This window comes from Ranitomeya variabilis, chromosome 1, assembly GCF_051348905.1.
Source record: "Ranitomeya variabilis isolate aRanVar5 chromosome 1, aRanVar5.hap1, whole genome shotgun sequence".
Classification (NCBI taxonomy): Eukaryota; Metazoa; Chordata; class Amphibia; order Anura; family Dendrobatidae; genus Ranitomeya; species Ranitomeya variabilis.
In genome coordinates this window covers 385,042,343-385,054,856 of record NC_135232.1, presented here as the reverse complement: position 1 = coordinate 385,054,856, position 12,514 = coordinate 385,042,343, and positions in this window count along the sequence as shown.

Sequence of the window (12,514 nt, the reverse complement as noted above, 5' to 3'; positions counted from 1 at the left end):
TTAGTATGGCCAGGAAGCTAAGTGCACAGTTCCTTCCACTGGTTATTGATGCCCTGTCTCCCTCCCTGGTGATTAACAGGTCTTGCTTGCGTGCAGTGAGCAGAGACTGCAAAGAAAGCTCATCCAATACAGCACTGTTAATTACCAGTGAGAGAGGTGGAGACAGGTAAAACTAGTAGGCAGAACATTGCACTGAGCTGACCACAGTAAAGGTACCGTCACACTAAACGATATCGCTAGCGATCCGTGACGTTGCAGCGTCCTCGCTAGCGATATCGTTTAGTTTGACACGCAGCAGCGATCAGGATCCTGCTGTGATGTCGCTGGTCGCTGAATAAAGTCCAGAACTTTATTTGGTCGTCCGATCGCCGTGTATCGTTGTGTTTGACACCAAAAGCAACGATACCAGCGATGTTTTACACTGGTAACCAGGGTAAACATCGGGTTACTAAGCGCAGGGCCGCGCTTAGTAACCCGATGTTTACCCTGGTTACCAGCGTAAAAGTAAAAAAAACAAACAGTACATACTCACCTGCGCGTCTCCCAGCGTCTGCTTCCTGCTCTGACTGAGATCCGGCCCTAAAGTGAAAGTGAAAGCACAGCGGTGACGTCACCGCTCTGCTGTAGGGCCGGAGCTCAGTCAGTGTCAGGAAGCAGACGCTGGGGGACACGCAGGTGAGCATGTACTGTTTGTTTTTTTTACTTTTACGTTGGTAACCAGGGTAAACATCGGGTTACTAAGCGCGGCCCTGCGCTTAGCAACCCGATGTTTACCCTGGTTACCCGGGGACCTCGGCATCGTTGGTCGCTGGAGAGCGGTCTGTGTGACAGCTCTCCAGCGACCAAACAGCGACGCTGCAGCGATCGGCATCGTTGTCGCTATCGCTGCAGCGTCGCTTAATGTGACGGTACCTTAAGGGTGCACTGTGCAATCTAATTAGCATTATTTACTAAGCTACTACTTGGACAACTTCTTCTCATACCCATGCTTGTCCCCAATTAAATTATAAAGCCCATACTCCCCTCCCATGCTGGCACCATCCCTATGGAGTCGGCACTCACTCTCTCAGGGCTCCTGTGCTGTAGTTGTGACACGAGACCCCAGGGCCCAATTAGCGATGGCATCACTGTCCCCGCCTCCTGTCGAATTGGTTTATAGGTCTAACCCCTAACATTTTTACATATATAATAGGTGGTATTATTGACCTATATAGACCCATCTCTTATTGCAATTTTTGCACATTAGTTTTTGGACAGTAATAACTAATTTATGTGCCACGTCGCCCTCCAATTATATATATTTTTGGTGTCTATTTTATGTGGGTACTTATACATAGGAATCTTACATGTTCTAGTGTCCCTTTAATATATATTTTTTCACTACTGATATTTATGGCAGATTTTGAATATGGGTCATTATGAACAGTATACATTGTAATAGTCCCTGTGACATCTCGTACTTTAATCCATCTGTTTTCGTTTTCCCTTGTACTATGTATTGTGTTATGCTTTTATGATTAAATAAAATTATGTTTATTATATTTGCTGGAGTCGTGCATTATATTGTAGGTATATATTATTGGTGGATGTACGTCATATATTTCTTTTGGTATATATGTATATTCAGACTCTAGTAAAAGGCAGCACCCCCTAGGCAGACCCTGAAGTATAAGACAGCACCCCATAGGCAGACCCTGTAGTAAAAGGCAGTACCCCCATAGGCAGATTCTGAAGTATAAGGCAGCCTCCCCATTGGCAGATCCTGAAGTATAACGCAGCCCCCCTATAGGCAGATCCTGAAGTATAAGGCAGTCCCTCTATAGGCAGATCCTGAAGTATAAGGCAGCACCCCTATAGGCAGATCCTGAAGTATAAGGCAGCACCCCTATAGGCAGATCCTGAAGTATTAGGCAGCACCACTATAGGCAGATCCTCAAGTATAAGGCAGCCACCCTATAGGCAGATCCTGAAGTATAAGGCAGCCCCCTATAGGCAGATCCTGAAGTATAAGGCAGCCCCGCTATAGGCAGATCCTGAAGTATAAGGCAGCACCCCTATAGGCAGATCCTGAAGTATAAGGCAGACCTCCTATAGGCAGATCCTGAAGTATAAGGCAGCCCCCATAAAAAAAACAATAAATAAATACTCACCTCTCTTCCTCCTTGTTTCAGCGGTGCTCCGACCTCCCGCTCATCTTCTGACAGCGGGCACCGGGTGGTGACGTCATCGCACCCACTGCCAGAGTTGGCGTCGGTGACGCCAGACGCTGACGGGGATGATGGGAGAAGGAGCGCAGGGGCCCCATAGCAGGCGGCAGAGCAAGGAGATCGATTCTCCCTGTTCTGCCGTAGAATATCACTGTATCGGCACGCTGCGTGCGGTGATACAGTTACAGTAGCGTAGCTCCGGGTGGGCCCCCTCTGAGCACTGGGTCTGGGGCGATGGCCCCCTCTGTCCCCCCTGGTAGCTATGCTACTGGGTGAATCTGAACAGTAAAGTTCGGCGTCCGTACCGAACACCTACTGTTCGAGTACAGACACCAAACACAGACTTCACTAGAAAGCTCGTGTTACTGTTCAGGTTGGGCTGCCCGAACACCGGAAAGCACCGCTTCTGATCGGCGGTAAAATCATCCTCGCCTGTGAGAGAGCCGCTGTTCCCATGCTGTATAAAGTTTACCTCCAGTCACTGGTGTCAGGTGATGGGACTACAGCTTCCATCATCCGACGCCTGCTGTCGCTAATAACAGCGAGATCAGGAGCGGCTGATGGGTGTATTCATTATCCGGCTCCTGCACTGAATAAATAATTAATAAGAAAAAATGGCATGGCAACCCTCAGCTGTCAGCTTCAGCAAGGCTGGTTATCAAGAATAGGGGGTTCCCCATATTTTTTAATTATTTAAATAAATAATTTTAAGAAACGGTGTGGGGTTTCCCCCCCATTTTTGACAACCAGCCTTGCTAAAGCAGACAACTGGGAGCTGGTATTCTCAGGCTGGTAAGTGGCTCAGCTTAAAAATAGCAACCCGCAGCAGCCCAGAAAAGGCACATCTATTAAATGCTTCAATTCTGGCACTTTGCTGACTCTTCCCACTTGCCCTGTAGCTGTGGCAAGTGGGGTAATAGTTGTGGGGTTGATGGCACCTTTGTTTAGTCCGGTGACATCAGGACAATGGCTTAGTAATGGAGAGTCATCTATAAGACACCTATCCATTAGAAATCCTATAGTTGTATGATAAATAAAGACACAGCCAGAATACAGTCTTTTATTTGAAATAAAACAAAACACTTTTACTTTTTTATTTAAAAATAACAAACACAGTTATACTCACCTAATGCCTAATTCCACCAAAGCCCTCGTCTTCTGTAATAAAGCAAAAATTAAAAAACCAACAATATCCCTCACCTATCTGTCGCTCTGTCCCATGCCGTAATCCATGTCTGGGGGATAAACAGTTTTTATCCTGGACGGTGCCAAGATGTGACCGTCCAGGCTGAGAACCACTGATGAATGAGCTGCTGCGAGCACTGCCTCAGTGACCAATGGTGAAGTCATCGAAGTTACCTCCGGTCACTGAGGCTGAATTCCCAGCTGGGCTGAACTGCGGTAACCGAAGGTAAACTTTATACCACCGATCACAGCTGCGCGCTCACGGTGACTTCTGACAGCGTAGGAATCGCAGCTCTCTGACCTGTGGAGATGATGCACATGACAGCGTGGCAAACACTGGATGTTCGTGCCCCCCATTCAAGTGAATGTGGTTTGGGTTCGGGTACTGCTCTGGTATCTGAACCCGAAATTTTTGTTACTGAGAGGCCAAACCCAAACATCCAGGTGTCTGCCCATCTCTAGTCAAGGAGACTAAGGTCAGAAGCCAGGAGAGTAAGTCATAAACAGAAGGAAGAGACAAAAGCGTGGTCAGGTAACATTCCGAGGTCAGAATACTATACTAGGAGGATCAGAGCTGGCATCAGCACCCGGCGCACCCGGGCAAGTGCTGGGGCCCTAGTGAGATGGGGGGCCCATTTTGACAAGTGTGACCAACTTTTTACTATTGATGCTGCCTATGCAGCCTCATTCTGCCTCACAAAGATCGCAGTAAAGCTCACTGCACATTTATCCTGCGCACTGTGCTGAGAGCTTACATCGGGGTTTCCTTGTAAATCTATGAAATAGATGATTCAGATGGAACCCCAGATGGAAGATTCTCTATTATGAAGCAGATGAAGGCACTGTGGACACCATCTGACCTGTGATCCTGCAGTGTTTTTCTATTTTCAGATTACATACAGGTGCCATCGGCCACAGTTTTGTGCACTTCTGAAAAGGACACCACTGAACAGAGGCCAAATGGAGTCCAGAGTAGCTCTGCTGCCTCATTATAGTGAATGGATCCCTTGGGGGTTTCATCTGAATCATGTCACTCAGAGATTTAGATGGAAACCCCCAAGTAAGTGCTCAGCCTAGAGCGCCGGATAACTGTAATCCCTAACGTTATGTAAAATGTTCCCAATAAAAGCTTCAACTCAATCCACAAAAAAGGAAGCTCTCACTCAGATCTGTGATCTGTTAACAGAAATCTAGAGGGCTTCCACATTACTGGTAGTTTAAAGGCTTCGGAAAAGCTAAATGGATCCATAACCCTCCAAACGACATTCTTCAAATGTTGTGCTCCCAAATCCAGATGCCCCCTCCCTTCTGAGCCCCAAAGTGTACCTAAACCACATATAGCGTCCACATGTTTGGCTTTTGTGAAGTGATAAGAGCCCGCCTAACTTACGGGTGAATGTCTCGAAAAGCATGAGCTGGGCATAATGTACTGGTGACTGCAGCATACTGGTGACTACAGCGTACTGGTCACAACAACGGCAGTTTGCAATTTTCTCTCGGCAACATTCATTGCTGCTTGTTTCTGGAAAACACCCATGGAGTCAAAATTGCCACTACACCTGTAGAAAAATTCCCAAAGGGGTATAATTTCCAAAATGGGGTCACTTGAGGGGGGATTCTGCTCTTCTAGCAATTGAGGGCTCTTTATATGGAATCTGCAAACTGTTCTAGGAAAATCTGTGCTCCAGGAGGCAAATAGCCTCTGTAGTCTCCCCGTGTGGCTAAGTAGTACTGTACAGCCACATATGGGGTATTACCACGTTCAGTAGAAATTGTGGGAGAAATTTTGGTGCCATTTTACCCACGTCTTGTATGAAAACGTAACATCTGGGGCTAAAACAACATTTTGATTGTAAAAATGTAGTTTTTTTCTTCACTGCCCAATGGTATAAAATTCTGTGTCACACATGCGTTGTCAATATGATCACTGCACCCATAAGTGAATTCATTGAGAGGTGCAGTTTGTAAACTTGGGTCACTGAATGGGGGTTATGCTGTTCGGGCACCTCATGGCCTCTCCCAGTGGGTCATGGCACCTGCAAACTATAACAGTAAAATCTTGCTCTCCTTGCCTTCTGAGCTTTGCACTGTGCCTGAAAAATATTTCCCAATTACATGTAGGGTATTGTCACACTTAGGAAAAATTGGACATCAGTTTGTTGTAAAAAAAAAAAAAACCTCCTATTAGCCCTTTGAAAAAATGAAAAACTTGGTGCTAAAACAACATTTTAGTGGAAGAAATGTAATTTATTCTTTCTTCACTGCTCAGTGGTATAAAATTCTTTGAGGCACATGTGGTGTCAATATGATCACTTGACCCCTAGAGGAATTATTTGGGGAGTGTAGTTGTAGAATTAGTACAGTTTGCATATAGTGTGTTTCCGTTCTAGCACCTCAGGGGCTCTGCCAATGTAACATTGCACCCTCAAACCATTCCAGCAAAATGTGAACTCCAATATGGCGCCTCTTCCTTTCTTAGCTTTGCATTGTGCCTCATAAAGAGTATTCCCCCACATATGGGCTATCGCATACTCAGGAGAAATTTCACAACAAATTGTATGGTGCAATTTCTCCTGTTACCCTTATGAATAAAATAGCATTTATGTGGGGAAAATGTGATTTTATTATTTTCACAGCTCAACGTGAAAATACCACACATCTAAATACATTCCTTAAGGGGTCTAGTTTCCAAAATGGGGTCACTTGTGGGATTTTCCGCTGTTTAGGCACATCAGAGGCTCTCCAAATGGGACATGATGTCTGCTAATGATTTCAGGAAATTTTGCATTCAAAAAGTCAAATGACGCTCCTTTCCTTTTGAGCCCTGCCATTCACCCAAACAGTAGTTTTTTTTCCTCATATGACGTATTGGTATGCTCGGGAGAATATACACAATAAATTTTGGTGTCCATTTTTTCCTGTTATCCTTGTCAAAATAAAAGAACTTAGATCAGAAGTAAATTTTTTGTGAAAAAAAGTTGAATATTCATGTTTTTCCACCTTCCAAAAATTCCTGTGAAACACCTGAAAGGTTTGTTTGTTGAATAGGTATTTCCTATCATATAGACCCCACAAATGACTTGAAATGTGATGTGGTCCCTAAAAAAATGATTTTGAAAATTTTGTTGGAAAATGAAAAATCGCTGGTGAACTTTTAACCCTTATAACTTTCTAACCCAAAAAAATTTTTATTCCAAAATCGTGCTGATGTAAAGTAGCCATGTGTGATAATGTTACTTAAAGGCATGAAAATTCAAAGTTGGAAAATTGAGATATTTTTCAAATTTTAGACAAATTTGCGCTTCTTTCGCAAATAAACACAAGTCACACCGAAGACATTTTACCACAATCATGAAATATAATGTGTTACAAAAAAAATCTCAGAATCCCCCAGATCCGTTAAAGCATTCCAGGATTATTACCTCATAAAGCGACAGTGGTCAGGATTGTGCAAATTGTCCTGATCTTTAATGTGCAAACCACCTTTGGGGGTAAAGGGGTTAAAATCTCTCCAAAGGTGTTCAATGGGATTCGGACTCATTTCTGTCCACTTAAGAACTCTACAGTTGTTTGTTTCTATCCATTTCTGGGTGGTTCTTAAAGTATGTTTGGGGTCATTGTCCTGCTGGAAGACCCACGACTAGGGTTGAGCGAAACGGGTCGATCATTTTCAAAAGTCGCCGACTTTTGGCTAAGTCGGCGTCTCATGAAACCCGATCCGACCCCTGTGCTTGTCGGCCATGCGGTACGCGACTTTCGCGCCAAAGTCGCGTTTCAATGACGCGAAAAGCGCCATTTCTCAGCCAATGAAGGTGAACGCAGAGTGTGGGCAGCGTGATGACATAGATCCTGGTCCCCACCATCTTAGAGAAGGGCATTGCAGTGATTGGCTTGCTGTCTGCGGCGTCACAGGGGCTATAAAGGGGCGTTCCCGCCGACCGCCATCTTACTGCTGCTGATCTGAGCTTAGGGACAGGTTGCTGCCGCTTCATCAGAAGCAGGGAGAGCGTTAGGCAGGGTCCACTAACCACCAAACCGCTTGTGCTGCAGCGATTTCCACTGTCCAACACCACCTTCGGTGTGCAGGAACAGTGGAAGCTATTTTTTTTTTTTTTTCCCCTCAGCGCTGTAGCTCATTGGGCTGCCCTAGAAGGCTCCGTGATAGCTGTATTGCTGTGTGTACGCCACTGTGGAAACCAACTGCTTTTTTCAAAGCACATATCCTCTTGTTCCTTCCTTTCTGCACAGCTATCTTTTTTGTTTGTCCACACTTTTTATTTAATTTGTGCATCAGTCCACTCCTATTGCTGCCTGCCATACCTGGCTTACATTACTGCAGGGAGATAGTAATTGTAGGACAGTTTTTTTTTTTTTTTTGTTTTTTTTTTGTGGGAGATTAAGATTGGCATTTCTGCTACAGTGCCATCCCTGTGTGTGCCATCTCTCACTGAGTGGGCCATAGAAAGCCTATTTATTTTTTCCGTGATTTGTGTTCTAAAATCTACCTCAACACAGAAACACTACATCAATCAGTGGGAGAAAAATATTGGCCTCAGTCAGGGCTTGTGTGCCACTGCTGTGTGTGCGCTATCTCTCATTCAGTGGGCTATAGCAAGCCTATATTTTTTTTTTTTTTTTTTTTTTAATATTATTTGGTTTCAAAAGTCTCCCTGAAAAAAAAAAAAAACCTAAAAAAACAGTGGGAGAGTAATATTGCCCTTTCAGCTTGTGTGCCAGTCTTGACTCCTGGGTGTGCCACCTCTCTCCCTCTCATTCAGTGGGCCATAGAAAGCCTATTTATTTTTTTTTTTAAATATTATTGGGTTTCTAAAGTCTCCCTGAAAAAAACAAAAAATACATAAAAAAACAGTGGGAGAGTAATATTGCCCTTTCAGCTTGTGTGCCAGTCTTGACTCCTGGGTGTGCCACCTCTCTCCCTTTCATTCAGTGGGCCATAGAAAGCCTATTTATTTTTTCCGTGATTTGTGTTCTAAATTCTACCTCAACACAAAAACACTACATCAATCAGTGGGAGAAAAATATTGGCCTCAGTCAGGGCTTGTGTGCCACTGCTGTGTGTGCTATCTCTCATTCAGTGGGCTATAGCAAGCCTATTTTTTTTTTTTTTTTTTTTTTTTTAATATTATTTGGTTTCTAAAGTCTCCCTGAAAAAAAAAAAAAACCTAAAAAAACAGTGGGAGAGTAATATTGCCCTTTCAGCTTGTGTGCCAGTCTTGACTCCTGGGTGTGCCACCTCTCTCCCTCTCATTCAGTGGGCCATAGAAAGCCTATTTATTTTTTTTTTTAAATATTATTGGGTTTCTAAAGTCTCCCTGAAAAAACAAAAAATACATAAAAAAACAGTGGGAGAGTAATATTGCCCTTTCAGCTTGTGTGCCAGTCTTGACTCCTGGGTGTGCCACCTCTCTCCCTTTCATTCAGTGGGCCATAGAAAGCCTATTTTTTTTTTTTTTAATATTATTTGGTTTCTAATTCTCCCTGAAAAAAAAAAAAAAACCTAAAAAAACAGTGGGAGAGTAATATTGCCCTTTCAGCTTGTGTGCCAGTCTTGACTCCTGGGTGTGCCACCTCTCTCCCTCTCATTCAGTGGGCCATAGAAAGCCTATTTATTTTTTTTTTTAAATATTATTGGGTTTCTAAAGTCTCCCTGAAAAAACAAAAAATACATAAAAAAACAGTGGGAGAGTAATATTGCCCTTTCAGCTTGTGTGCCAGTCTTGACTCCTGGGTGTGCCACCTCTCTCCCTTTCATTCAGTGGGCCATAGAAAGCCTATTTTTTTTTTTTTTAATATTATTTGGTTTCTAATTCTCCCTGAAAAAAAAAAAAAAACCTAAAAAAACAGTGGGAGAGTAATATTGCCCTTTCAGCTTGTGTGCCAGTCTTGACTCCTGGGTGTGCCACCTCTCTCCCTCTCATTCAGTGGGCCATAGAAAGCCTATTTATTTTTTTTTTTAAATATTATTGGGTTTCTAAAGTCTCCCTGAAAAAACAAAAAATACATAAAAAAACAGTGGGAGAGTAATATTGCCCTTTCAGCTTGTGTGCCAGTCTTGACTCCTGGGTGTGCCACCTCTCTCCCTTTCATTCAGTGGGCCATAGAAAGCCTATTTTTTTTTTTTTTAATATTATTTGGTTTCTAATTCTCCCTGAAAAAAAAAAAAAAACCTAAAAAAACAGTGGGAGAGTAATATTGCCCTTTCAGCTTGTGTGCCAGTCTTGACTCCTGGGTGTGCCACCTCTCTCCCTCTCATTCAGTGGGCCATAGAAAGCCTATTTATTTTTTTTTTTAAATATTATTGGGTTTCTAAAGTCTCCCTGAAAAAACAAAAAATACATAAAAAAACAGTGGGAGAGTAATATTGCCCTTTCAGCTTGTGTGCCAGTCTTGACTCCTGGGTGTGCCACCTCTCTCCCTTTCATTCAGTGGGCCATAGAAAGCCTATTTTTTTTTTTTTTAATATTATTTGGTTTCTAATTCTCCCTGAAAAAAAAAAAAAAAACTAAAAAAACAGTGGGAGAGTAATATTGCCCTTTCAGCTTGTGTGCCAGTCTTGACTCCTGGGTGTGCCACCTCTCTCCCTCTCATTCAGTGGGCCATAGAAAGCCTATTTATTTTTTTTTTTAAATATTATTGGGTTTCTAAAGTCTCCCTGAAAAAACAAAAAATACATAAAAAAACAGTGGGAGAGTAATATTGCCCTTTCAGCTTGTGTGCCAGTCTTGACTCCTGGGTGTGCCACCTCTCTCCCTTTCATTCAGTGGGCCATAGAAAGCCTATTTTTTTTTTTTTTAATATTATTTGGTTTCTAATTCTCCCTGAAAAAAAAAAAAAAACCTAAAAAAACAGTGGGAGAGTAATATTGCCCTTTCAGCTTGTGTGCCAGTCTTGACTCCTGGGTGTGCCACCTCTCTCCCTCTCATTCAGTGGGCCATAGAAAGCCTATTTATTTTTTTTTTTAAATATTATTGGGTTTCTAAAGTCTCCCTGAAAAAACAAAAAATACATAAAAAAACAGTGGGAGAGTAATATTGCCCTTTCAGCTTGTGTGCCAGTCTTGACTCCTGGGTGTGCCACCTCTCTCCCTTTCATTCAGTGGGCCATAGAAAGCCTATTTTTTTTTTTTTTAATATTATTTGGTTTCTAATTCTCCCTGAAAAAAAAAAAAAACCTAAAAAAACAGTGGGAGAGTAATATTGCCCTTTCAGCTTGTGTGCCAGTCTTGACTCCTGGGTGTGCCACCTCTCTCCCTCTCATTCAGTGGGCCATAGAAAGCCTTTTTTTTTTTTGGTTTTTTTAATATTATTTGGTTTCTAAAGTCTCCCTGAAAAAAACAAAAAAAACATAAAAAAACAGTGGGAGAGTAATATTGCCCTTTCAGCTTGTGTGCCAGTCTTGACTCCTGGGTGTGCCACCTCTCTCCCTTTCATTCAGTGGGCCATAGAAAGCCTATTTTTTTTTTTTTTAATATTATTTGGTTTCTAATTCTCCCTGAAAAAAAAAAAAAAACCTAAAAAAACAGTGGGAGAGTAATATTGCCCTTTCAGCTTGTGTGCCAGTCTTGACTCCTGGGTGTGCCACCTCTCTCCCTCTCATTCAGTGGGCCATAGAAAGCCTTTTTTTTTTTTGGTTTTTTTAATATTATTTGGTTTCTAAAGTCTCCCTGAAAAAAACAAAAAAAACATAAAAAACAGTGGGAGAGTAATATTGCCCTTTCAGCTTGTGCGCCAGTCTTGACTCCTGGTTGTGCCACCTCTCTCTCTCTAATTGTGGGCCATAGAAAGCCTTTTTTTTTTTTTTTTTTAATATTATTTGGTTTCTAAAGTCTCCCTGAGAAAAAAAAATAAATAAATTAGGTGGGAGATTAATATTGACATTAGTGCTTGAGTGACAGTCCTGCGTGTGTGTCATCTCTGTGATTTTGTGCCACAGAAAACAGAGTGTGTAACATTGTGCCTGATTTTCCTTGTGGTCTCACCAACCTGTTAAGGGATATTGAAATCATACTGAAGTTATAGCTCACCGTGTAAGTTGTTTGATAGCAACAAATAAAGTTACTTTGGTTAAGATTTTAAAACAATGAGGAAGTCTGGTGCAAGAGGTCGTCGTGGGCGTTCATTGTCAGCTGGTAATGATGGTAGTGGTAGTGGAGCATCAGGTGGTCGTGGGGATAAAAATATTCCACCTAAGTCTGGAGCTGTGGAGCCAGTTTCGTCGTCAGGCTACACAAGGCCTCGAACGCTCTCTTTTCTGGGAGTAGGAAAACCGCTTTTAAAGGCGGAGCAGCAACAGCAAGTTTTGGCTTACATTGCAGACTCAGCCTCTAGCTCTTTTGCCTCCTCTTCCGAAACTGGTAAATGTAAAAGCAGCGCGTCGCTTGTGGATGTTCACGGTCAGGGACAAGTCGCTTCCTTGTCCTCCTCAGCAAAAACTACAACAAGAGAGAAGGATGCAGCAGGCGACACAACGGGTCACTCCATGGAGCTCTTTACACATACCGTCCCTGGCTTAGAAAGTGAAACATTTAACAGGCCATGCCCATTACAAGTATATTCTGACATGGAGTGCACTGATGCACAGCCACAGCCAGAGTACTATGCTGCTCCTTTGACTCAGACCACCACATTGCCCTCTCAGGGTACAGATCCACAATCAGACCCTGATGAGACTATGTTGCCCCGCCACGAACGCTATACCACCGACCGACACAGTGACACAGACGAAGTTGCACACGAGCTCGAAGAGGAGGTAATAGATGACCCAGTTATTGACCCCGATTGGCAGCCATTGGGGGAACAGGGTGCAGGCGGCAGTAGTTCAGAAGCGGAGGTGGAGGAGGGGCCGCAGCAGGCATCAACATCGCAACAGGTTCCATCTGCCGGGCCCGTATCTGGACCAAAACGCGTGTCAAAGCCAAAACCTGTTGGAGCACAGCGTTGCCATCCGGTTAAAGCTCAGTCTGCAATCCCTGAAAAGGGATCAGAGTCTAGGAAGAGTGCAGTCTGGCATTTTTTTAAACAACATCCAACTGATCAGCGCAAAGTCATCTGTCAAAAATGTTCAACTAGCTTAAGCAGAGGTCAGAATCTGAAAAGTCTAAA